This window comes from Aquarana catesbeiana, linkage group LG06 (genome assembly GCF_042186555.1).
Source record: "Aquarana catesbeiana isolate 2022-GZ linkage group LG06, ASM4218655v1, whole genome shotgun sequence".
NCBI lineage: Eukaryota > Metazoa > Chordata > Amphibia > Anura > Ranidae > Aquarana > Aquarana catesbeiana.
The window spans coordinates 293,626,807-293,654,785 of NC_133329.1; the positions used below are offsets into that span (position 1 = coordinate 293,626,807).

General features: G+C 41.1%; 1 protein-coding gene across 1 annotated transcript in view; it reads right to left on the minus strand.

Annotated features, from left to right (window-relative positions):
* LOC141146828 (voltage-gated delayed rectifier potassium channel KCNH8-like) overlaps positions 1–27,979 on the minus strand; it is a 758,049-nt gene that overhangs the window by 38,367 nt on the left and 691,703 nt on the right. The window lies entirely within an intron of this gene.

A 27,979-nucleotide genomic window follows, 5' to 3' on the forward strand; every position in this document is an offset into this window, starting at 1 on the left:
CCTCTGGAATGTGGCACACAGGAGGAGGCGGGGGTAAGTGTCAGCCAGGAGGAGGCGGGGGTAAGTGTCAGCCAGGAGGAGGCGGGGTAAGTGCCAGCCAGGAGGTGGCCGGGCCCAGTAGCCTCACCCAATCCCATTTGCCTCCCCTCCGCCTTATAACAAAAAGGGCCAGGAAGGGGAGTAACGTGGAGGAGGCAGCACTGGGCCTCATTAAGGAGGCTAATGCGGCCCTGAAACCCCCCCACCGACGTTGAAGAGGCCTATGGCTACAATATAGCTTCAAAATTGCTGCAAATGGAGGAGGGCCAACGCCACAACTGTGAAAAACTTTTTGTTGAGGCCATTCACAAGGGGTTGAGGGGCCAAATGACCGATGATGTACACTTATGTGCACTCGCCCATCCTCCTCCTCCTCCTGCCACAAGTCCACCTCCAGAGCCACAGCCTGCAGGGAAGGCTGCAGGGAATCGTGGAGGGAAGGCTGCAAGGAAGACAAGAAAGTGATGGCCTGGGTTCAGTTTGGTCTGACAGAAGACGCAGCCTGTTGTAGTACCACAGCCTGGGGACATATAAGTCATCTGCTGCTGTTTGTGATCTCTGGGAGTCCTGGCACAGATTGTGCTCAGTATTATATGGACTTCTCAAGCTACCAATTTCAATTTACAAAGAGTTGATGTCTGCCCTGGGGTACAAAGGCTTCGCAAATTCAAGCAGTTTCTCCAGCATTGCCTTCCTCTTTATTTTGTTATTATGAGCCAGAATAAATGGAGATTTTTTTATTTGAAACTACTTGCTATATATATGATAAAAAGGAGAGAAATCAGCAGTATTGGGACTTTAAACGAGGATAGTGGGGCCATTCATACCCCTCCTCCATCCCGGTTCAATATTAAAAACTAAAGAAGAAAAAGGATGTGGGACTTTGAGTGAGGCACACGGGAGCAGAAGTCAAACTAGAATAAAGTTTCAATTTTTTAATATGAAGTAATACATAAATTCATAAGTTTACATTTGTAGGCACATAGCTCAATAAATATAATTTGTATTCAATCATAAAATACATTCCAACAAGGACTTCTATGTAAACATATGAGGATATGAATAAAATATGCATAACAGTAAATATGTGGCACGCAGTGTCACTAGAAAAAAGTGGCAAAGACAAAATGCAATAACAATGGAACGTCCATACATAGCTAATAATGGTGTATGAATAACGGTAGTTGTAAGCTCTACGCCATTTCGGGACCTTATAGCCACTCATCAGGAGCATAACCGTATTAATCACCTATAAATAGGGGAAATTAGCAATATTTAGAGTAGTTTAAAGGACGAGTGGGCAAATGTAAAACATAAAATTCCACATTCTTCCACAAAGACCATGAACTTACAAATGCATCCGTGCAAAGGCGGCGCAGCCCTGAATGCAGAGCCCACCCACAATGCCAGGGTCCGAAGCTGAGGGAGCGTGTCCAGGCAGCAGACCCGGCAACGAGAAACCCCCAGATTGGGTCAGAGTGTGACGGAGTGACCTCAGTGGAAGGGGGAAAGGTCCCTTTTTTTTCCCCCTGACGTTAGTGTTACAAGGTCTCAGGTGTGAGCAGGTGTGTTAAATTTGGTCACTCTTACTCTCTCATACTGGTCACTGGAAGTCCAACATGGCACCTCATGGCAAAGAACTCTGAGGATCTAAAAAACAGAATTGTTGCTCTACCTAAAGATGGCCTAGGCTATAAGCAGATTGCCAAGACCCTGAAACTGAGCTGCAGCACGGTGGACAAGACCATACAGTGGTTTAACAGGACAGACTTTGTCATGGTCGACTAAAGAAGTTGAGTGTACTTGCTCAGCGTCATATCCAGAGGTTTTCTTTGGGAAATAGATGTATGAGTGCTGCCAGCATTGCTGCAGAGGTTGAATGGGTGGGGGGTCAGCCTGTCAGTGCTCAGACCATATGCTACATACTGCATCAAATTGGGCTGCATGGCTGTCGTCCCAGAAGGAAGTCTCTTCTAAAGATGATGCCCAAGAAAGCCCGAAAATAGTTTGAAGACAAGCAGAATAAGGACATGGATTACTGGAACCATGTCCTGTGGTCTAAGATAAACCAAGATAAACTTATTTGGTTCAGATGGTGTCAAGCATTTTTAGGCGGCAACCAAGTGAGGAGTACAAAGACAAGTGTGTCTTGCCTACAGTCAAGCATGGTGGTGAGAGTGTCATGGTCTGGGGCTGCATGAGTGCTGCTGGGACTGGGGAGCTACAGTTCATTGAAGGAATCTTGAATGCCAACATGTACTGTGACATACTGAAGCAGAGCATGATCCCCTCCTTCGGAGACTGGGCAGCAGGGCAGTATTCCAACATGATAATTGACCCCAAACACACCTCCGAGACAACCACTGCTGTGCTAAAAGAGCTGAGGGTAAAGGTGAAGGACTGGCCAAGCATGTCTCCAGACCTAAACCCTATTGAGCATCTGTGGGGCATCCTCAAATGGAAGGTGGAGGAGCGCAAGGTCTCTAACATCCACCAGCTCTGTGATGTCGTTATGGAGGAGTGGAAGAGGACTCCAGTGGCAACCTGTGAAGCTCTGGTGAACTCCATGCCCAAGAGTGTTAAGTCAGTGCTGGAAAATAATGGTGGCCACGCAAAATATTGAAACTTTGGGCCCAATTTGGACATTTTCCCTTTGGTGTGTACTTACTTTTGTTGCCAGCGGTTTAGACATCAATAGTTATTTTGTTGAGTTATTTAGAGGGCACAGCAAATTTACACTGTTATACAAGCTGTACACTCACTACTTTACATTGCACCAAGTGTAATTTCTTCAGTGTTGTCACATGAAAAGATATAATAAAATATTTACAAAAATGTCAGGGGTGTACTCAATTTTGTGAGATATTCTATATATACATAATCAATTAAGCATGACGATAATGCTAAAATAAAAGCAATGTTCAATAGCTATACACTGTTTAGCACCACTGTGTTCCTTTGAAGGGCCCTACTGCCTCTTTTCATTTGAAGGATGCTACTGCCTCTTTTGATGCTAGACCTCTGAAGTTTGAGGGGTCATTGCATTGAGGGGCAACATCCTTTGCTTCACAGCATATGCTATGCAATTTTATAATGTGCATACAAAAATAATTAAATAAAAACATTCTGAGATTAAAAGTCTTGTCTTGAGCAGTAAAGACCATCATATTCTGGAGAGCACTCAAACAAATAAGTGTTTTTCTATTAATGAATCAGTGGCATAAGAATAGAAGTTATCCATCTTTTAAAGAATATCTTTGAGATGCATAACAAGTGGATTTTCAAGATCAGGGCTTTAATGTGATGAAAAGGACAAAGAGTTCTCATGATCTCTTCTTGAGCATCTCTAAAACACCTGATGGTGGCTGGGGTGTGAGGAAAACCATGCCCTTGCCACTTTAATGAAGTCTTATGTAAAGAAGTTACTTCTTTTCTTGATGAAACAGGAGACCCCCTTAAGGGCCCTTGTTCAGAGAAAGAGTTTTTGGTAAATGTAAATTATTTCAATATGCAGTAGTTGCTATATAGTGTGCATTTTGGAGATAAGCACAATCTTCTCTAACCTCAAGACACTAAAGCTAGGAAATTGCAAGTGAAAGATTTTCTCATTGATTCTTATTGTAGATGTTTTATAAACTGTGTACATTTTTCTGTGGAAGTACACAAGAAACCAGGCAACCTTTTACAAATTGTATAAAAATATAAGATTCACACAACTCTTAAGCATTGTCAGAAGCTTTCTAACAGAAGTTGGCTGGGGACCCATAGGCAAAAGTTATGTAATGGTGAGGAATCAGCCAAAAGATCAGACAAGGAGTGAACAGTAACTTGAAAATGACTAAATGCTGGGTAGGATTAACTTTGCACACAGGGTAAAAGAACAAAAATTTGTGGATACATAATGTAACAATGTACAGCAAATACAGAAGCTGTTACAAAACAGCAGACATTAGGAGCAATGCATAAATAGGACACTAGATGACAGCATGATACAGTATGGTCTCTTTAAAACTTAAAAGGTAATTTTTTTTCCTATAAAAATAACAAACATGTTATACTTACCTGCCCTGTTGCAGTGGATTTGCACAGGGCAGCCAGGATTCTCCTCTTCTTGGGTCCCTCTTCTGTGATCCTGGCCCCTCCCTCCTCTGCAGCTGCTTGCTATGGGGGCACCTGAGCTGAGCAACAGCTCCCTGTGTCCATTGAGACACGTAGCCCGACCTGGCCCGCCCCCTCTCTCCCCTGATTGGCTAGCTGACGTTGATTGACAGCACCAGGAGCCAATGGCACCACTGCTATGTCTCAGCCAATCAGGAAGGAGAATCTCGGATGGTTGAGACATTCATGGACATTGCTGGAACTAGCTGGACCTCAGGTAAGTGTGAGAGGGGCTGAGGGCGCTTGCTGCACACAGAGGGTTTTTTATCTTAATGCATAGAATGTAAGATAAAAAAAACCTATTGCCTTTACAACCCCTTTAATAGGGACAGATACAGAGCAAAATCACTAAGTCAAAAACCAAGCAGTAAGGTACAAATGGCTACTTGCGTTTCCCTTGGGACAGTGCTTTTCTCACAGAGAGGTTGGTTGTAGTCGGTAGTCCAGGTGGATGGCTGAATGGATCCCCAACCCGATCCACAGAAAAGTGGCAAGAAGAGTCTCTGGTCTGGATATGCAAGTGAATGGCTGTAGTAGCAGGACCACCCAACTTGAAGCTCAGCACTCCAAAGAAAGTTGGTGTGTTGCACTTTACAGTAACTGGGTCTTCTTTGGAAACTGCACACCATTGTGGTCCAACCTGACTTTCTGCACACCAAGAATACCAGTGGAGGACCCAACACCTGGTGACAGTTCAAATGCCCAGTGACTCCTGTCTCAGGTGCTGTCTTTCTGAGCCCTGGATGATTAGCACAAGCAAAACTTCATGGTTCAGGAGTACAGGAGATTAAGTTCTGAAGACTAAAGGAGACTGGTGGATTGTGGAGAGCCCACACATGCTTTTGCGCAAGGTGGGTACAGAGGCACCCGGCTACTGTTACATGATCTGTGCTTTGGTATTGGTCACATGAGAGGATGAATAGATTTTTTAAATAAAACAACTTGCAGGAAGAACAGCAAGTTGGTAAATTAGTGGCTAGCCTTAGTATCACTCATGATCCAATGTTACAGTTTTACAAGTAATGCCAAAGGCTGGAAGCAGAGTGTCTGAGTTTGCATATTCAATACATCTAGACCTGACCTCTAGAGAAGTAAGTAAATGGTCACTCTAGTTCAGTTCTAAGCAAACAAACCCAGAGTGGATAAACTGAAAATTCACAATCAATAATTACACCAATGCACAAACTGTTCAGGGCCAGCAGCCACGATTACCCAGTCAGAATACACTATCAGGCAGAAACCTTTTAATATACTGTATATGAGAGTGTATTACTAACAGTCAGTCAACTCCTGGCAGTTCTGTCACACCAGGCCACAGGCTAAGTGTCATGGGACCAAAGGTAGGGAGCTCACATGTGAGCATGTAGCGTGGGATCTACTGGGGTGTGAAATCTAAGGGCCAGCTGATGTTTTGCTAGGGATCCTGACAGATGTTTGAACTCAACTACATGCTGACCCCAGGTTGCAATCCCCATGTTCACCCTGCTCTAATTTGCGGAGACTTACCTCAGAAAATGGAGGTGAACAGCCTTGAGGTATACCCAGAGTACTAGCAAAGGCAGGAACTGTGCTGTGGGGATGAAGCAGATCTGGTAAACATTCTGGGGAAGGGGGGGGGGTGGCAGACAAGCAAAGCCAAGAAAAAGGGCTAAGGTCAGTACACGAGGCGTCAGTCAAATAGGCAGGAAACATAGCACTGGAAAGGAGCTTGGGGGCAAACAGTACCTTTGCTTGGGTTCCAGAAGCTGCAAGGAAGATTATTTAAGTGGCACAACCCCTTTATTGGACACACACCAATGATGTCTCAGCTCATCGCTGAGAATCCCAGGAGCACTGTTGGCCACGAGAGACAGAAAAGCCTGGCAGCATGGAAACAAGTTTAATGCAGGAATTTTCCACATTTTCCCCTTGCCCCAGACATGTGAGGTATTGCACTACACTGTTCAGTCTGTAGCTTTGGGTGTGATGCTGGTTTGTACTCAGTCCCCTTTAAGTAGTTTCTCAAATCCAGAAAGCTGCTGCTCTGGCCTTTCTGCTGGGCAGGCTGTTCCTAGCTTGGCTTGATGTCTGCAGCTAAGCCTAGCTGAGACTGGGCTGAGTGAAGCCTCCACCACAGGGGTCCCCTCTAGGCATCTTGACCCTGGACTCTGTCCCCAGACTGCCACGCTTATGAATATCTATTGGTTGTTTCCCCACCTTTTGGGCCCTGCCTCCCCAGGGATTGGTGAAAAATATTCAGCCTTTAGCCTCTGTACCTCCACCCACTAGATTCTGGAACTAGCCAGAGAGTTCCAGAAGACAGGGGGAGGTAATAGAGCCAGAGTCACTGCCCAGTCTCCTAAACAAATGAACACACTGTAGTCTGAATTGCCCCAATCCCTTATATAAAGCGGATGGATTATATATTGTAAACTGATTGTGGGCTCACATGAGTTAGGGATCTATCGCAGTTGACTCCACAGTTTGGATGAGGGTTTCCCTGTATGCTTTAGCGTCCTGCCCAGGAAGCCACTGTGCCGGTGCTATTCTGTGTTGAGATAAGTGCTGTATGGTTTTCATGAACCCTGATGAAGCAAACGTTGGCAAAACGTGTCGGTACATGAAGATCCATTGTAGTAGCATTCATGCCTGATGTATACCAAATACATAGTGAATCTTATCAGCACCATTATTGTTTTATTAATAATTGAGACATACATGTTTATATGAACTCTTTTTATCTTTGTTACCAAAAAATTTATTTATTGATGATGATTTTATAGTACGACATTTTTCTCCCTGTGTGGCCTGTACAGTCTGAAATCTTTTTGCTCATTTTCCACATCTATACAGCAAAAATTCCTGCACACAGCTCAAGTCAAAATAATTCATTAATGTTCTGATATACAGCTAAAATTCCAAGTTTGCTAGTGTGTTTCAGATGCTAAGGGCCTTAGCCATAGCTAACTATACTATGACTCTAAGTGGCTCATTTTAGCTGTATGCCGGAAGATTATTAATTTGTTGTGACTTAAGCTGTGTGCAGGATTTTTTTGCTGTACCACCACTAAAATAAACACAGAACAGTCATTATGAAAAGGCTTCAAAACAACAAGAAAACAGAGCACACAATTACCATTAATACCTTCCAGTTATTCAAGAAATCCTAACTCAATTTAATACTAATTAATAGATTCATGCAATTGAATGCAATCTTGTGTGCCTTCCTACCGCTTCTCTAATGTTATACATTAGTGCAGTATGTATACAGGGGCTATGGAAATTGGGAAAACAAACATCTATACATATTCATTTTCAATAAGAATTTCAGCTTCCTCCTGGCTTGTCATACTCTGCATGGCCTGCATACTGATCCTCACGATTGTTGTTAGGAACCAGTTCTCTTTTTGCTGCAAGCTTTTCTGTATTAATATTTTAATTATTCAGCAGATTCATGCTCTGCTAAGATGAACAAATGTTAGACCCACGGCCTATACCTCTTTTGGTTTTCTTGGCTGTTCTCAATACATAAATGATCTCTTGTCATAATTTATTTTTTTATCTTTCTGATTCCAAAGCACCATTTGCAATTTAAAACTCACAGTAATTAAATACATTGATAATGGAACTTTATTTGAGTTAAGCAGGCTCCATAAAATATTGTGTCTGCTGCTTTTTCTTGCATATCAGCGTATAGGGGATTTCAATATTCAGAATAGCTCCAAGGTATCAAGGGCATGAATACATACCAATCATTCACTTTTTCAGTTGATCCGTATGTGCTTATGTTCCTTTTCCTGAGAAACACCCGTGTTATCAATTAGCTAGTATAGGATACGTAATATAAGTGTCCAGATGGGACAACTAACTGATCAAAGCAAGGTCGGGCCAATAGAAAACAACTTCCCAGTGTGCAAAGAGTTTAATTATTATTCAGAAATTATGTGATGAAATTCCAAAATGTTTGATTGCAGCTATCCCTTTAAGCCAACAAAAGTCTATTGAAGTCATCACTGATGTGTTGAAAGTTGTTTGTGTCCTTCTCTCCATTAAGCCTCAACAAACATAGGGCTTAGGAACAAAAGTTCATATATATTTCTGCCCTAATATTCACTGGTGGGGTGCAGTCATTGGTTGTTCAAGGGTACATATAGTACCATTTTGCACAGTGAAAGGTAGCTGTTAATTAAATCCCTCGTCCATGATTAATTTTCCTCTCTTCAGTCACAGGCACGTTCGGCTTTGCCACTCTGGCCATGATTAGTTCCCTTTTCTACTTCCTCTCTCAGCACCCTCCTCACAGTTTATGACAATTTTATGCTCTATAATGGTTGTGATGGTAATGAATAAATGTATATCGTCTCACCAGAGGCGTAACCAGAACCTTCAGGGCCCCGGTGAGAGGGACAATGAAGGGCCGTCCAATAGAGAATATTCATTCGCTGTTGTAACACACCTGGGTGGGATCGGCGAGCACTCTCTGCAACCTGAGCCCACCCTATATTGAAGCCTATTGCTTCAAAAAAAGACCCCTCCACATTGGAATCTATGGTCCGGTGTCCTGAAAGTGGCTGGACGCATGGATAGGGGAGGCGGCGGATGACGGGGGGGGGGGGGCAGTGCCCATGCGCCCTTAATGGATGGGCCGCCCCTGATTCTAGCTATACATCTGCTTTAACTTGCTTCTTTGAGGTGTGTCCAGAAAGTAATGAGAATTATATTTTAAAAATTATTTTATTATTTTTTTTACAATTGAACACTGTCTCCTGCAAAGTACGTACCTTGTGAGTGTACACAACACCCCCAGCAGTTTTTCCATTCTTCATAGTATCCCTGGAAATCTTCAAGTGGGATGGCATTCCTTGGAGGTTCTCCACACTACCAAAATGGCGATCTTTCTGATGTTACGATGTCACGATCTCATGAACAATTGACTTGGTAATTGCCATTTCCTCGGAAATCATTCTGATAGTGAGCCATCGGAGAACAGACCTCACTGCATCCACATTCTGTTCCGTATTTGACTGATGGCTCACTATCAGAATGATTGCATGTGGAACCAGAACTAGTTATGGCCAGCTCAGTAGATTGTTTTAAAAAAGAGCTGGATGCATTCCTAAATGCACAGAATATAACTGGGTACCAGTTAGATTTTCTGTTAAAAAAAGAATGCTAGTTTTTAGAGGTAATAACGCCAGGGGTAGTTGATCCGGAGTATAAGCTATTTCTTTCCAAAGGATTAGGAAAGATTTTTTTCCCCCCTGGAGTGAATCAGGCCATGCTTTATTGGGGTTTTTTTGCCTTCCGCTGGTTCAACTGTGGGTATAGGATTGTGTATATGGAGCTTTTCTACTGTATGTGTTTTTTATTTTTTTTTTAATTGGTTAAACTAGACGTACTAGTGTTTTTTGCAATCTGATTAACTATGTAACTATGTATTGGTGAATTGGATAGGATGCACACAGAAAAAACACACGGCCCTCTTTGTGTCCATTGAGAGTACTTGTCTTTTATCTGTATTCCATTGACACCAGTCACAGTAAATTAAGGGAAGTTTTTCCAGTGGGGACATCTCTGAGAGATAAACATGACAGTCTCCCACTCTGCTGACTTTCCTAATGAAACATATCAGGAAGTGAGGGCAAAACAAACCACTCCAGTAACACAGCAATAAAAATGAAGGGTCAAAGCCTTACCTATGTTAGCCACAAGAAAGAGAGGTGTTTGCTTGGATTGTATTGAGTAGATAGGATGAAATCAATAAATAGTAGTATGGAAGAGAAATATCCCTCTAAGCAGTATACATGGCCATTAGCTAACTAGTTCTATTCCACATTTTCACAGGTCTTACAGTGAAGAAGCAGTTCTGAGTGCCCTCTTGTCCTCTGTAATGACCTGAAAGTGAATACCTCTACACCAAGTTCACTATACTGACCACTTTTGTATGTATTATGCCCTGTACACACGATCGGACATTGATCGGACATTTCGACAACAAAATCCATAGATTTTTTCCAACAGATGTTGGCCCAAACTTGTCTTGCATACACACGGTCGCACAAAGTTGTCGGAAAATCCGATTGTTCTGAACGCGGTGACGTAAAACACGTACGTCGGGACTATAAATGGGGCAGTAGCCAATAGCTTTCGTCTCTTAATTTATTCTGAGCATACGTGGCACTTTGTGCGTCGGAATTGTCCACACACGGTCGGAATTTACGCGAACGGATTTTGTTGGCGGAAAATTTTATAGCTTGCTCTCAAACTTTGTGTGTCGGAAATTCCAATGGGGAAAGTCCGATGGAGCCCACACATGGTCGGAATTTCCGACAAAAAGCTCCGATCGCACATATTCCGTCGGAAAGTCCGACCGTGTGTACAGGGCCTAAGTGTTGTCATATCCCCTCTTAATTGCCTTTACTCAAGAAAGAATACATTCAGCCTCCCTAATCTTTTCTCTAATGCTTAGCTTCTCCATGCCTCTGATCAGTTTGGTTGCCCTTCTCTGCACCTTCTTCAGTTCTCTGATACCTTTTTTGAGAACTGGTGCCCAAAATGGAACTGCAAATTCCAGAGGAGGTCTTACTAATGATTTGTACAGGGGGAAATGTATCTCTCTCTCTCTGGAGTCTATAACTCTTTTAAAACAAGAAAGCATTTTGATAGCTTTAGAAACTGCAGCTTGGCATCACATGCTATTATTAAGTTTTTGTTATTATTAATCACTTAAGGACTGAGCCTCTTTTTGACACTTGTTGTTTACAGGTTAAAATCAGTTTTTTTTTGCCAGAAAATTACATAGAACCCCCAAAAATTATATATATATATATATTCTTACAGACACCCTAGAGAATAAATTGGCGGTCGTTGCAATACTATATGTCACACCATATTTGCACAGCGGTCTTACAAGCGCAATTTTTTGGGAAAAAATATACTTTTTTGACTTAAAAAAATAAGAAAATAGTAAAATTAGCCCAATTTTCTTTTATATTGTGAAAGATAATGTTATGCCGAGTAAATTGATACCCAACATGTCATGCTTCAAATTTGCGCCCGCTCGTGGAATGGCGACAAACTTTGCGTTTAAAAATGTCTACAGGTTACCAGTTTCGAGTTACAGAGGATATCTAGAATGATTGCTCCCGCTCTAATGATCGCGGCGCTACCTCACATGCATGGTTTGAACACTGTTTTCATATGCGTTTGCTTCTGCGCGCAAACTCGGCGGGGCGGGGTGCGTTAAAGTTTTTTTTTCTTATTTATTTAACTTTTTATTTTATTTTTTTACACTGTCCTTTTAAAAGAAAAAAAATTGGGTCACTTTTATTCCTATTACAAGAAAAAAAAAGCATGACAGGACCTCAGATCTCACATTTATACTTAAATGCAATAAAAAAAAAAAATTAAATGTCTTTAAAAAAAAAAAAAAAAATCCCCTTTAAGACCATTGGGCGGAAGTGACGTTTGACGTTGCTTACCTCATTCAATGTTATGGAGCCGAGTGGGCGCCGTCTTTCCCTCAATCGGCTCCAGGCCTGTCAAGGGAGTCGATGCGATCGTCTCCACTGCTACCGACGGCTTCAGTAAGCGGCGGAGATGACCGGAGGGCGATGGGGGGAGGTGGCCCTCTCCCGCTCCTGCTAAAAATGATCTTGCGGCAATTCTGCCACAGAGACCACTTGTAATCCAAAAAAGGATCGCCGTTTCTGAAAATAACGAGGTTTTGGCAGCTAGCTGCTGCCATAACAACAGTATTTAGCATCAAAGTACCGACATACGGCTACGGCAATTTGCAGAAAGTGGTTACGTTTTACTACCAGAACATCCATTCTCCACCACTGACTTCCCTAGCTGTTCTCCTTCTAAAATGTATGATGCATGCATGTTTTTAGCCCCCAAGTGCATAATTTTTAATTTCTCAAAATGAAATCCCATTTGCCACATAGTTGCCCAATTAAATAGCAGTCAGCTTAGTAAGTTGGAGACATCCTCTAAGGACATAATTCCACTGCATAGCTTGGTGTCATCTGCAAACACTGAAATGGTACTTTTAATTTCCGACCCTATATCATTTATAAATGTGTTAAAAAGTAAGGGTCCCTATACTGAATCTTGGGGTACACCACTAATAACCTTAGACTATTCAGAGTATAAATTATTAATCACCACTATCTGAATACAGTCTTTTAGCCAGTTTTCTCTCCATTTACAGACTGAATTTTCCAAGTCTTTAGTTTACACATTAGCTGCATGTAGGGAACTGTGTTAAATGATTTGAATCCAAGTATACTATATCCACAGCCACTCCTTTGTCTAAAGTGTTGCTTACCTCCTCATATAAAGAAATCAGATTTGTTTGCCAACTTCTGTCTTTCATGAATCCATGCTAACTATTGCTTAAAATATTTCTTTCTAGCAAAAACTCTTCTGTGCTCCTTTTTAAACTGTACAGTATCTTCCCAACCATAGAAGTTAAACTAACAGGTATGTAGTTACTTGGTAAAGACTTTGACCCCTTTTTAAATATAGCTATTTAAGCTTTTTACAGTTTCGCCAATAAAATGATACTATGCCAGTCATTAAAAAGTCTCTAAAAATTAGAACAATGACTTAGATATAAAAGAGCTCAGCTCTTTGAGGGCCCTTGGATGTAAGCCATCTGGTCCAGGTGCTTTATTCACCTTTATTATATTTAAATATTTCTGGACCATATCACTTTTGAACCATTGTGGATCATTTGGGGTTTTGTCATTACTATCCTTATTAAGGGCTTGAGCTTCCCCATTTTCCTATTGTATACACAGAGCTGAAAAAGGAATTTAATATATTTGCCACCTCTATGTCCCCGGTAACCAACTCAAAATGATCTAGTAAAGTGCATACATGTCCAGGCCTGACCTTTTTACTGTTAATAAATTAGAAGAATTTGGGGCATTTTCAGCTTTTGCAGCTTTGATCACCTTTTCACTTAGTCTTTGTAACTCTTAAATGATGATAGAGTTGCTTTTTTTTTTTGTTCTTATTATGTATAGCTGTTTTAACCATGGAGCCACATAGGTTTTAATTTTAACCTTTTAAACTTTTTGCCCATTGGAATGTATTTTGCAGTGTGTGTGCATACAGTCGATTTGAAGCAGTCCCATTTCAGTTCTGTGTTCTTAAATGACAACCCCCCCAGTCTACATTTTGAAGAGCAGCCCACAGCTAAAATTTGCTCTCTTTTTCTTTTTTTAAAATATGTTTATTTATTTTATGAGAAAAGACAACAGTACAATGATTGAGTGAAGGTTTCGGAGTGAGGCATAACGCCTTCACCGTTCAAAATAAATAAAGGCAGAAGAAAACATTTTCATACCCTAGGCTGAAATATGTCACACAACAGAATAATTACTATCTTAGGATAAATACCAAGAAACAGGATCTACCAATAGGACCTGAGAAGTGGAAGCAGATAAGTTGGTAACCGGATAAATGAAACAAACAGTTAATAAACACAATACTAAGGTTTGGAATGTCTAAGGGGGGGGTAGAAGTGGGGGCCTGAGACTCAGGGGGGTTCTCGTATTTTAAGTTTGCCCAGTGAGTTGTTAGCCAGATCTGCTCTCAGATACCAGTCAGTGTAGCAGAAAGGCTTCATATGAGTGGAAATCTCCTCAATAGAAAAGCAACGTTCCATGTAGAGGCGCCACCTGGTGACGAAGCGACTCATAGGTTTGTAGTTTTGGGTGATAGTGTCCAGCTTCTCCATAAAAAACAAAGTGCTTGCTTTACTGCCAACAATTGTGGCGGGGAAGGGTTGAAAATTTGCTCTCTTAAAGTTAAATATTTTTATCTTTCCAGTATGCGTTTGTTGCTTACAGCTTACATTAAATTAAATCATGTTATGGTCACTGCTACCCAGATGTTCTTTTTATATGAATATTGGTAATAAGCTCTGCATGGTTTGAGATTACCAGATTATGACCATAAAATAGTTTTGTAATAGGTTTAGACATTTCCACTCTTTTACTGTTCCAGTAGTGCCATTACTCCAGTCAATTGCAGGGTAGTTAAAATTCCACAATATTATCCATGTCCCAACTCTTGCAGCCCTTTCTATCTGTGCAAGGAGCTGAGTCTCCACCTCCTCACTAACACTGGGAGGTCTATAACAAACTCCCCTGATAAACTTTGTAGTACGCGTACCCATGTACAGTTCCACCCATAATGCTTCAGACTCATAATTTCCATCCACAAGGTCCTCCTTTACACTTGCTTTGATATCACTTCTCACATAGAGACAAACACTGCCACCTTTTAGTTTTACTCTGTCTCTCTGAAAGACAGCATAGTCAGGAATATTAATAGCATATGAAGAATGAAGAATGAGATTTTTTGCAGCATATCACAATGCACACTATAGAAGTTAGAGTACATGAACCCCCAGCACTGGTGACAATGGAAGCAAAAATAACCCCCAGCATTGGTGTCAGTGAACGCAATAACAACTCCCAATATTGGTGTCAGTGGGTGCAATATTAACCCCAATATTGGTGTTAGTGAGTGCAATAATAAACTAAAACTTGGTGTCAGTGGACACAATAATACAGCCAAAATTGGTTTCAATGGGCATAATAATAGCCTCCCAACTAGGAGTAAGTGAATACAATAATAACCCCCAACATTGGTGTCACTAAATGCAATAATAACCACCAGCACTGCTGTCAGTACTATAACCCCCCCCACACACACACACACACACTGGTCAGTGACAGTGAAATGTAACCAACCTCTTCCTGCATTGGTGCTCAGTGGCAGAGAATTTTAACCTACCCCCCCTGCATTGGTGGTCAGTGAATGTTAACCTGCATCCCCCCATGCATTGGTGCTCATGGCAGAGAAAGTTAATCCCCCTGTCCCACATTGGTGGTCATGGCAGTAAAAGTGAACCCTCCCTATCCCCACCCCTTTCCATTCTCCACATTGGTGATTGAGACAGTGAGTATTGACCCCCCTCCTGTACTGGTGGTCATGGCAGTATAAGTTAACCCCCCCCGTATGGATGGTCATGACAGTAAAAGTATTAACTCCCTTCCCCCCATTGGTGGTCATAGCAGTGAAAGTGTTAACCCCCTTTCCCTCCGTTATGGGTGGTCATGGCAATTAATGTGTTAGCTCTTCCCATCTCCCCCCAATGGTGATGACTTACTCGTCACATGCCTTCGTACCACTCTATCCCTCTCCCTAGGCCTGGACTTTACTTGTACTATGGGCAGAGATAACTCCACCCACAGTACAGTCTCTTTCAGTGGCAGGAGCAGGAACACGTTCAAGTACCTGGCACCCACTACCCATATTGTGCCAAGTAGCCTGCAGACCACATGTAGAGACCCAGAAGATCACGTACTGGTCACCAGGGGCCTAGAAGGATTTGTGCTTTTGCTGCCCGCTAAAATTTTATTGGCAGCGAAGTTACATTTGTATTTATTTTCTGTGTATTATCATTAACCACTTGTTTATCAGAGCATTTTTTTCAATTTATGCACACATGTTACAATATGCATTTCTTGCTAGAAATTATGTAAACCTCCCAAAAACTGTATATTTTCTAAAAGCAAATACCTTGGGGGATAAAATGGAAGTAGTTGCAATATTTTATGTTGTACAATATTTTCACAGTTATATATCAAGCACAATATTTTCAGGTGAAAAAAAAAATCAACTAACATGAATTTTAGTACAAACAAACACAATATTATACAGAATTTTTAGTAAAATATAAAAGTTAGGGTTGCATTGAATAAGTAGATACCAAACATGTCAAGTCTTAAAATTGTGCACGCCTTTGAAATTGCAAATAACTATGATACCCAAACTTCTCCATAGACAACACTTTAAAGCCTTTACAGGTCATCAGTTTAGCGTTAACTACAAACTATGGCCCTCGAATTGTTACCCTCATGCCAGCAATCGTGATGATATGTCACATGTGTGGTGCAAATGATGTTTACATACACATGCTCACCCGCCACTGTGCTTTTTTATATGGGGCGTGCGTTAAAACTTTTTTTAACCTATTATTTACTTCATATAATTATTTTTTTAAGCGTCTTAATTTTTTTAACATTATTTCTATTGCAAATGGGCTAACAAGCCCCCTATGTGATAGCCTTAGCAGGTGACAGGTCTCTTTATAGAGACATGGAGGGTCTATTAGACCCCACGTCTCTCCTTCCCTCCAATGTAGCTATTCAAAAACACATATTGTGTTTGAATTACTGCATTCTTGGCTACACTAGCAGAGAAATTACAGCTGTGACCTTGTGAGATCACGTAATAGACATTTGTTTGGGGGTCAATAATCACTCCTCTTGCCTACTCTGGGGAAGCTGTTCCTCATGGTGATCAGATGGCTCTAGAGCACATGTGTCAAACACCAGGCCTGTAGGCCAAATCTGTTTTTTATGTGGCCCTTGCACCTCTCCTGCAACTGCGGCACTCCCTTTTTTCTGCCCCACCTTGTCTCAGCAGTTGGCAGCAGAGAGGAGGTTAGAAATCCTCCACCAGATCCTGTGCTTCTCCGTGCAGAGGCAGCACCCCCTCATCTTCATGTCCGCTGGTCTCAGCGTTCAGCAGGTTCTGGCAGCTGACTCCAGCCCTCCTCTGCTCCTCCTCCAGACCCTATACTTAATGCCTTCTGACCTGAGAGCTCTTGACACCTCATGTAAGGGGGAGTGGGGTGCTCTGAACATCTAGTCTTACAGATACAACTGGCCCTGTGAAGGCAACCAAAATGCTGATGTGGCCCATGATGAAATTGAGTTTGACACTCCTGCTCTAGTGCCACCCAATCAATGTTATCAGAAAGCCCTCTGCGGGGTCTTAAAGCCAGTATCAAGCTCACGGCTGCTGTTGCTTGATTTAACCACTTGTCTACCATGACATTGATAAACATACCTTGGTAGAAAAATGGTTAAGTTAATTTTTACTGTTATTATGCCACTCTGTGGTCACTGTTTTTATTGCACTCACTTTCTGTGTATCCTCCCCCTTGCATGATGTATTTTCCGATTTCCGCTTTGTAAGTTCCTGTTATCCTTACTTCAAGACAGACACTGAGGTGAGGAAAGATATAGTCTCTTTGAGCTTCATATACCAACATCTGCAGCATCATATTGTTTGCCTCTACCTTCTGCATGAAATAAAGGTGGGAAAATAGGACGACTCATGTGGCCAGGTGTGTAATTGCCATCATCCCTATGGTAACAGAAATAATTGAAAACCTCTAGTTTGGGATTTTTAAGACCATACAATAATGGATTAGAAAGAAATTCTATATATAAGAAAATTTATTTTGACATATTCAACATGTTGCATGATTGTACAAAAATTAAAAATATTGCATGATGTATTGAATTGAGTTGGACATGGTATTTCCCAACTACTTGCTGAACTACCACCAGTAGAAACCGGATGGTGATGAGTAGAGGGATATCCAACGCGTTTTGAATAATAGATGCAAAAGGAAAATCTTTATCAGGGATTTATACCACTTCTGAAAATACAAACTATTCTCATTTTAGAATTCATATAAGTACCACATATAGTACATATTTTCAAAAACTACAATTTTATTGCATTTACATTTTAGATACACCCACACTGAAGCTCCATCGCTTGGGATACAAACATCCCTCTAGAGAGCAAAGTTACAAACCCTCAACATAAAAGAGGGAGCTACTTACTATCAGGTGCAGTTTACTTATAAGATCCAGTTGTTCCAATTCAGCAGCCAAAAGGTAAAACTTCCGCCACCTATATTAGTATGGCTCCACTGAAAATAGCTCCTCCTGATATCATGTGGAGGAGAGGAATGGCGCCAGCTGCAGTCCCTGGCGTCTCCATATACTGCGCAGGCACATCGTGATGACGTCAGATGTATTGCCGGCGCATCCTGCATTGCGCATCATATCCGGTCCATCGGATGACAACATCCTAAAGGCCGGATTAGCGGCCATATTGGAGACAAACGCCGCAGACACAAAACATCCTCTAGTGATTGGATTACCAATGCAACCAGAGGAAAACAACCGGCCCAAATACAAAATATAAGGGCCTGTGTGTGCCGGGTACAGAAGTGAGAGCTTGCAAAAAGATGACATAATTCCCACCAAATAAGAGATGCTTTTGCCATTACAAACAAAAAGTCATTAATTATAGTATATACCATTCCCTCAATAAACTGTCGTATGTATTATAATCCCAATTGAGTGAAAAGGTGCAGACAGAAAATATGGGGCGTGGGGGATGACATAAATGTAAACAAGAAGAGGAAAAAGAAAAGAAACCCAAAAAGGTGTGGCATCAATATTTCAACTCCCAAAATATGAGGACGACGATCAATTTCTTTCCTATGTGTAGGATTTCTGGGGTTAATATTTGGAGGGGGTTCTTTCCTTTCCTAGTCCTTTAGTGGGTTTTCATCGTCCTCATATTTTGGGAGTTGAAATATTGATGCCACACCTTTTGGGTTTCTTTTCTTTTTCCTCTTCTTTTTTACATTAATGTAATTTTTTATCTTCTTCCCCCCTCTCTTTTCTGTCTGCATCTTTTCACTCCATTGGCATTGGAATACATACGACAGTCTATTGAGGGAATGGTATATACTCTAATTAATGATTTTTTGTTTGTAATGGCAAAAGCATCTCTTATTTGGTTGGAATTATGTCATTTTTTTGCAAGCTCTCACTCCTGTACCTGGCACACACAGGCCCTTATATTTTGTATTTGGGACGGTTGTTTTCCTCTGGTTGCATTGGTAATCCAATCATTAGAGGATGTTTTGTGCTGGCAGCGTTTGTCTCCAATATGGCCGCTAATCCAGTCTTTTGATGTTGTCATCTGATGGACCAGATATGATGCGGCAAAACAGGATTCGCCGGAAATACGCCTGACGTCATCACGGCGCGCCTGCGCAGTATATGGAAACGATGGGGACTGCAGCTGGCGCCATTCCTCTCCTCCACATGATATCAGGAGGAGCTATTTTCGGCAGAGCCATGCTAATATAGGCGGCGGAAGTTTCACCTCTTGGCTGCTGAATTGGAACAACTGGATCTTATAAGTAAACAGCCCCTGATAGTAAGCAGCTGAGGGTTTGCAACTTTACTCTCTAGAGGTATGTTTGTATCCCAAACTTCAGTAGCTTCAGTGTGGGTGATGCGTATGCATGTATATCGCCCACTGGATTCATTATTTATTCTTATTTTTATTTTCTCTAAATAGCCTCTGGTGTCCACCTCTACCTTGAGTGCCATATTTTTGGATTATATCCAGCAGTCCTGTACAGGGTGAAGGGCAATTAATGCAAGTCTTGGACTTTCCCCACCAGGATATAAGGAATGCTTTTGCTAAATGTTATTCAAACATGTATCTAAAATGTAAGTGGTTATGCAATAAAATTGTAGTTATTGAAAATATGTACTATATGTGGTACTTATATGAATTCTTAAATGAGAATAGTTTGTATTTTCAGAAGTGGTATAAATCCCTGATGAAGATTTTGCTTATGCATTTATTATTCGAACTGCGTTGGATATCTCTCTACTCATCACCATCCGGTTTCTACTTGTGGTAGTTCAGCAAGTAGTTCGGAAATACCACTTCCAACTCAATTTAATACATCATCAATGTTTTTAATTTTTGTACAATCATGCAACATGTTGAATTTTTCTACTTATTTCTTTATCTATTTATATGTCAAAATACATTTTCCTATATATAGAATTTCTTTCTAATCCATTATTTTATTGCCTTAAAAATCCCAAACTAGAGGTTTTCAATTATTTCCATGAAATAAAGGTGTGCTGGGATCCAAAGTATTTTGCGAGTTTAGCTATCTAAAGAAGATGGTCTGCAGTGATTGCCTCTGTTTCATTGAGGCCAGGCAAAGAGGATTTATCCACTTCCCACCCAGCCTATTGTCAAATGATGGCTGGGCGGGACAATATTTGATCCGGTTGGACATCATGTGATGTCATCCCGGAACGCTCCTTGCACGTGGCCCCACAGCCATGCTGTGGCACAATCTGTCATGTGATGCTTGATCAGTGTACCGGCCCGCTGCCGGTACCATGTGATCGCTGTGACCAATCACAGCAAATCACATGACAATTGTAAATAATGGATGGCTTCCTTTCATGCTATTCATTGTGTACAATTGTGTTACTAGCTGTGATTGGTTACAGTGATCACATGGTATAGACAGGGCCAATCGCAGCCATCTTTACCATGTGATTAGCTGTGGCCAACAAAAGTTGGGTAAATTTGGGTACATTGGGTATAGTGTTGCATGACTGCGCAAAAGCTGAAAATTGGCAGGAAGGGGGTGAAAGTGCCCGGTATTGTGGTTAAGGGACACTACTGTAGAGGACTCCTTAGCAGAATTAACTAAGACTAAAGTCCCAAACCAACAAAGAGATTTCTAGTGCAAGATGTTAAGGAAAAGGCAGAACTTCAAATTGCTAATCTACAGTACAGGACACCAGACCTCAAAGATTAGCATCAACTAGGCTCAAAGCATGATCTTCTAGATCCTCTCAATCCAGAAGATCAATGCTAAGTGAAAAGCTAATAGCATATCTATCAACTTTTGAAGTTGAGAATGAAGGACACTTCAGGGGGACAGTGACCTGCTGTGCGCCTAGCTAGCCGCAGAAAAAAAAAAAAACTTTTCAGAGACCAAAGCGAGCAAACCCTTAATTATTTTTTTTAATTAGTATTATTATTATTTTTTTTTTTTTTACAGTTTTTAGAATTTAATTTATTTTATTATTTTTTTTATCAGCCCTGTTGGCTTTGGTGAAATATCAGACCCCCTTATGACTCACTTTTGAGACAAAAAAAGGGATTGAGGACACAGGATCTCAGTTCCTTTCTCTGCAACCTCAGCAGCATTGGACAGTGAATAAATGGGAAGTGCTCTGTGCTGAGCAGGGAATTTATTCAGGCACTGGGCCCTAGGATTTAAGCTGGATCTGCAGGACACTGGGATGTCAATGAAATCCCAGGATGGTCTTGCCCATTCCAGGACAGTTAGAATGTATGTAAGTGAGGCCCACGCATATGTGGCAGGAACTAACATATAAAACTCTTTTGCTAGAAAAAAGGTACAAGGAGATACAAGGCAGAGATGGTAGAAGTAAAAAACCAAAAAGAATTCTCTAAAAAGGCAAAAGCAGCTGCCCTGGCAAAGTTGAAAGTCATTTAACAAGCAACATGAGAAAGTACTAATACAGACTAGTAACAATTATATGAAACCTTCTGTGCTAAAACACTTATTCCCACTGAAATAATAACGTCTAATTAACAAATCCCCAGCTGGTACATTGAATAATGCCAAACCTTCTTGATACAAATGAAAAATTTTAAATCATAAATGTAGTGTTTTGATGAAAATAAAAACTTTCAATCACCAAATAGCGACATCCAGTGAATATATCAAAATATTCTATACGGATATTAACATAACATTACTCTCATGTGTTAAATAAATAAAACAGAATTCTTATACAGGTATATACAGTAACAAGTCCAAATCTTAATTGTATCCAGTGTTAATTTTAACGTGGTTCTAAAGTCAAATAGTTTTTTACCCTAATGTATTCTTCATGCAGAGGAGGAGCCAAGAGTGCCAGTAGGGGACCCCAGAAGATAAGGTTAGGGTCCGCTCTGTGCAATACCCTTGCACAGAGCAGGTAAGTATAACATCTTTTTTATTTTAGTATAAAAAATTACCGTACAACCACTTTAATCACATATGCAAAATAAATTCATTAAATCCTTCTGTGTCACAATTCAAAAGTATTTTCCTATGTCCAGCGAGTCTTCAATTCTAGTGCCTCTTCCAAATATTGCATCTAGATAAGTCCCCATCAACATTGGGAACAAGGTGCTTTGCCAGGAAGGCATGTGGCATCAAGAATAAGGGACTAGTATGGATTTTTGGAGGGACCTCATGAGTTTCTCTTTATTTTTTAATCAATTTCTAAATGTCACTTCTTCTGTAGCACATCCAACAGGTGTACCATTTCACATGCAGGATTAAGGCATCCCAAGCATGTTATTTCGCAGAATTCTGTATTTTTAATGTTGGTTTTTAAGCCTTTTCAAAAATATGTTCTCTATATGGTCTCCATGGCAGTGCCCAGCTACCCATGCCTTTTTTTAACAAAAGCTTGCAAACAGTCCTTAAAAAAGGGCAGACGAAAATTACAGGATTCAGGTTCCATAGACTTCAATTGGGTTTAGGCTCTATGTTTTCTATGTAATCTTTGAGATCTTTGGCATAAAAGGACACACAACACCACATAATCTCAACACCTTCTCTGGGCATGTAGAAAGATTCATAAGAAAGGCTAATGGGTACATTATTATTATTATACAGGATTGATATACCGCCAACAGTTTGCGCAGCGCTTTACATGTTTATACATAATGCATAAACAGTCTCCAGGTCAACTCCAGGTATTAAGAAATGGATGTACAGCTTATTTCAGACCATGTCCTCATCATTATAAAGTGAAGAAGAAACCTATGGAAATATTGCTGGCACCCTTTGGCACCCCTGATCTTAGGAAAACTCGGGGAGCTCAGTGTTTTATATTACGTGTGATGATAATAATATAGCCCTGTTAGTTGAGGATAGTAAATTCATTTACATAATAGACTATTCATTTTTCAAGGATGAGCCTAAAGCCTGGTACACACTATTATTTTTTTTTCCATTCAACCCAGCAGGGCTGAACGAAAAAAAAACAACAGCTCAGAAGGAGCTGCTGTACTAACTATGCAATGTTATGCGATCTTCCGTGCTGCGCTATTGTGCTCTGACAGGGGTGAGAGCGCTGATCGGGAGACGATCGGCAGGCCCGATACAGCACACACGGGCCGAATGTCGGTCAGTTTCTATTGAACTGGCTGATGCCCCCCAACATTCGGCCCGTGTGTACTAGGCTTAACAGTTGAGTTGAGCCCTTACCCCTTCATGCTGCAAAGCAACCATGAGCAGGCTTCATCCTGATTTGTCTCACTACAGCAAACAAACCTGGAAACGAAAGATAGTTTTGTTTTCTATATGAAAAAGTTTTTTAACAATGATCATGCTGGGCCAACTTAACCTTTACAAATACATTTGAAGTCCTGGTATTTCCCTTTCTTTGAAGTATATCACTCATGTACATTGAAAACAATTTATGGTACTATTTGACTTCAGCTCCATGTATGAAGATGTATCCCTGAACAATGTTCTCCTCACTGGTCCAATGTAAAAACCTTGTAGGAGTACTCAGGAGGTTCAGAAGAGTGCCAGTAACCATTACAGCTGACATTGCACAGTTGTTTCTTTGCTTTGTTGTACTATCAGACCATAGTATCTTCCCTAGGTTGTTGTGGCACTATGACAATAACATAAACAATTAAGTAGTGAAATAACACATGAAAGTGCATGTCTTCATTAACAGTCCCTCACCTGCTGTTATAACATATGGCCCTTGAAGGAATGCAGATGCTCAACACTTCATTAAGAGAGATTTCTACATGGATGATGGACTCAAATCTTTACCACAGATGAGAAAAATATAACCTGCTCTAAAGGACGCAAGGCATGCTTTCTGAAGTCAACCTCAGGCGCTCTACAAGATATCCTTAAAGCAGTGCTGCTGTTATAAAGCCTTACAGCCTGGCAAACAGTAAATCGTAGAATGGATGAACCATCTGTACAATGAAGTCAGGGTTTACAGTGGAACTTATGAAAAGACTCACTTCGGTGACTTTTTGAGCCTGAGTGCCCAAACTGCAACACAAAACCAACCTATTTATTTCAAAGTGCCAACACTGGATAAAACCTGCCAGTGGTTCTGTAAAGAGGATGGGACTGATGACCCCTTTAAATGAACCCCAAGGGTTCAAAAACGTATGATTCTGCCCAAAAAAACCCTTTTGTGCTTTTTCAAACAACAGAACGCTCAGGTGTGGGAGGGGCAAGTATTAAGGTTATGTATCATGAGCCTTGGTGCGTTTCATGAATATATGGGGGGGGGGGGGATAATAAATGTCACTTAAGATCATTTCTACAATGGAAGAAAGCAACCTGATCTCCAGAAATCACTACAGCCAGACAACCCATAATATACACTGATTGGAAGTCAATGCAATCATTAGTAAAACTAACCATAAATCATTCTTTACTAATAAAACTATAATGAAGCCGGAGGACAGAACTCCGCTCACCCCATTATATGTCTGATCCCTGGGAGGAGATCACGCATGGTCCACTACATGGTCCTCTAGGAGTCCCCGCACTCCCTGGCAGGTGCAGCGCCCCCTCCCCTCTCACCTGTGCTCCCGTCCTCATCCTGCTCCCCACACACAAAGATTTGCCTTTTTTGACTTCTGGTAGAGTGGATTACATAGACTCTGGAACACTCTTTGAGTGTGGCATCAGGCTCGATGATGTCACTGGACGAGCCACGACTCGTTTCTGAGCATGCGCACCGGCAATGGCTGGTCAGTGTGTGCTCCTTTCTGAGGTTCGGCTGCCGTGGGGGTAGGGTTCCGACAAATTAGCTTGAGTGCCCACATAGGTTCGCCATCACTGGCCTTTTTGATCCACTGGGGTTTTTAGCTCCCATTACCATACAAGGCAAATCCTTACTGAGACTACAAAAGACTGTGACCCACCACTACCAAAGGACAAACAATTAAAATTGGAGTCCTGGAAACAGTCTCTACATGCCTTAGATTCGATACACATACTATGATGCTACAGTTCAGTCCCCCTTGCTCAAAGTCAAAGAAACAAGATTCATTTTTAGGCAAATGTATCCAGTGAGGCCAAAGCAGCTTTTGCTTGCCCCAAAGTAATAAACTCTTTCAATCCAGTTCATGTTGGGTTTTTACTTAACAAGGCAAAATCAGCAACCAAGCTTAAGCGTACAATTCCTAGGCTTTGTGGGACTGTGTTGGCTGTGAAAATTGCAGATTTATACTATGTGGTCTTGACATTAAGATAGATGATATCACATTTTAAGCTAGCCATAGATGGGTCAGTTTTTTTGTTTTTTTTTTATTCAACCTGCTGGTTGAGCCTAAGGTGGATGTGGGAATCCTCACGCTGTGTCATTGTATTTTCACAGTGGGGAGTCTTCCCTACTATCAGAATACACAGATCTATAGCCTGCAGATTTGATCAAGAGGACACTTTTCAGCAGGACGGTTGTACAAAAGTTAATTAGTAGATCAACCTCTGTACAACCACAATGCCCATCCATGGATCAAAATTCAGACAGTATCTGCTGAACCAGCTGAATTTTGATCCATCTATGGGCAGCTTTACACAGGTAGCAAGGCTGTTATGGGTTACACATGCAATCAGACATGCACTTGTACTACATCATGAATCAAGTACATAATGTAATTGATGTTCCTGCAGATCATGCCACCAGGCCAGTACCCACAAATGTTTCTGCAAATTATTCCTGGTTAACAGGTCCTGTATTTTTGCTGGGTTATATAGGAGAAACTACTGCTGACTTCTTCAGTCTCCTGACAATGACCCAGAGATTTGTTCATGGGTGGTTCATATGAAAGGATGATAGGATAGAATGTAGAAAACCAAAACTAGATGGACTTGAATTCTACAAAGCTTACTTATGAGACCTTCTTATGAGCTTTCCTTCCGTCAACAACTCTTCTTACTCATAAGATTGGGACTGTTCCACCTGGAGATATTACACCAGGACATTTATACCACAGTCAATGGAAGCAAGTACCACACCTAGCTAATTGTTTCTGGAATTGCTGGAAGACAAAATATTTAAGTCTTTTTCTGAGCTCAGAAAATGGCAACATCTCTACTTTGATGTACAGGTTGGAAACCTCTGTTTTGTACATTGACCCCTATTTGCTGCACCATTGCCTTAAAATACGTTGGCTTAAAGTTACTATTTGTAGCATTATATGAGTGTTTCTCTTTTTTTTCTGGATTTTGAAAACATATACAGAAAATCCCACTACTATTTACTTGCTTGCATGCAACTGTTAACATGTTGTTTTTATATAGTGGTATCTGATCATACCAGACAGGAAGTGTGCTGCCTCCAGAGGTTATATTGGCACCTATGCTGTCCAACCTGTGTACAAAAATGGATATACTGTACTTACCTATTCTCAGCTCGGTCTGGTCATGTGATCCCCTGTGTCAGCCAGAGGCTGCTGCAGGGGAGAAGGAGCTAACGTCATTGCTAGGCTCCCATGTTAACACTGCTGGCCAGGTTTTACCAAGCTTTTCAGGAAGTACCACCCTCTGCTGGGGAAAACACATAAAAAGGGAGGGAACCACCTCTGGGGCACCGCTGTTAGTAAGATGGCCGGAGGTTGTTTCCAGGTTCCCCTTACCAAGGACCCAACTATGCTGCTAAAGATGTGATGTGTTACTTGCCACTCAATTACCTCTTGTGGGAACCCAGTCAGGGTTTAAGGGATATAAACTTATGTCATTGATTAATGGACTAATGGACTTTAAAAGGGCCTTCTCACCTAATTAAGATATGACTTCCTCATGGGGCAAGGGGTTCATTTATATTTCTACTACTTCAGTAAAAACAAAACATATGAGTTCCTGGTCTGAGTTGTGTGCTTAGGCTCCTTCCCAAGGGATCAAAACCCCAATACTGGAGCCAACTAACGGCATGGGGTATACTAGGGACCCAGCCTGGAAGTCATGAAAGATGCCTCCTGAGTCAGGCCTCAGGAGAGAATAAGAACGGGCTACATACAAAGTTGAATTTCTTACTATTCAAGTGTAATATATACAGTATCTCACAAAAGTGAGTACACCCCTCACATTTTTGTAAATATTTTATTATATCTTTTCATGTAACAACACTGAAAATATAACACTTTGCTACAATGTAAAGTAGTGAGTGTACAGCTTGTATAACAGTGTAAATTTGTTGTCCCCTCAAAATAGCCATTAATGTTCAAACCACTGGCAACAAAAGTGAGTACACCCCTAAATGAAAATGTCCAAATTGGGCCCAATTAGCCATTTTCCCTCCCCGGTGTCATGTGATTTGTTAGTGTTACAAGGTCTCAGGTGTGAATGGGGAGCAGGTGTGTTAAATTTGGTGTTATCGCTCTCACGCTCTCATACTGGTCACTGGAAGTTCAACATGGCACCTCATGGCAAACAACTCTCTGAGGATCTGAAAAAAAATAGTTGCTCTACATAAAGATGCAGGTGTATATAGTGTAGCGCTGACTGGGATAAGGATTTTTCAAATTACAAAAAAATCAATATATCAAACCATTAATCCTAACACCATGTATTCCAAATAACATTGAAAAGGAATTCCAATAGGTATCTATTACAAATAAGATCTGAAGACAAATAAAAGTCCCACACAGATGGTGGTGTTCTACACCACGTGGATAGCAAACTGAAGAGAAATGGTATAAAATAAATGGGTCCTCCGTATGGAAGCAATGCAGGCTTACCGGAACCGTTGGACTCAGAGAGACGTATGTCACCTGAGTCTATAACGCTTGTATTGCCACCAGGCAATGAAGTGGGGTGTTGTTGTTCTAGGACTCTCGGCAAACCTCTTTCATATGTAACCCGATCAACTGCAATCAGCATGTGGTTTTTTGTTTTTTTTTTTGTTTATGCTCCAGACCACATGCTGATTGCAGTTGATCGGGTTACATATGAAAGAGGTTTGCCGAGAGTCCTAGAACAACATCTGGATTCCATAACGTTCCA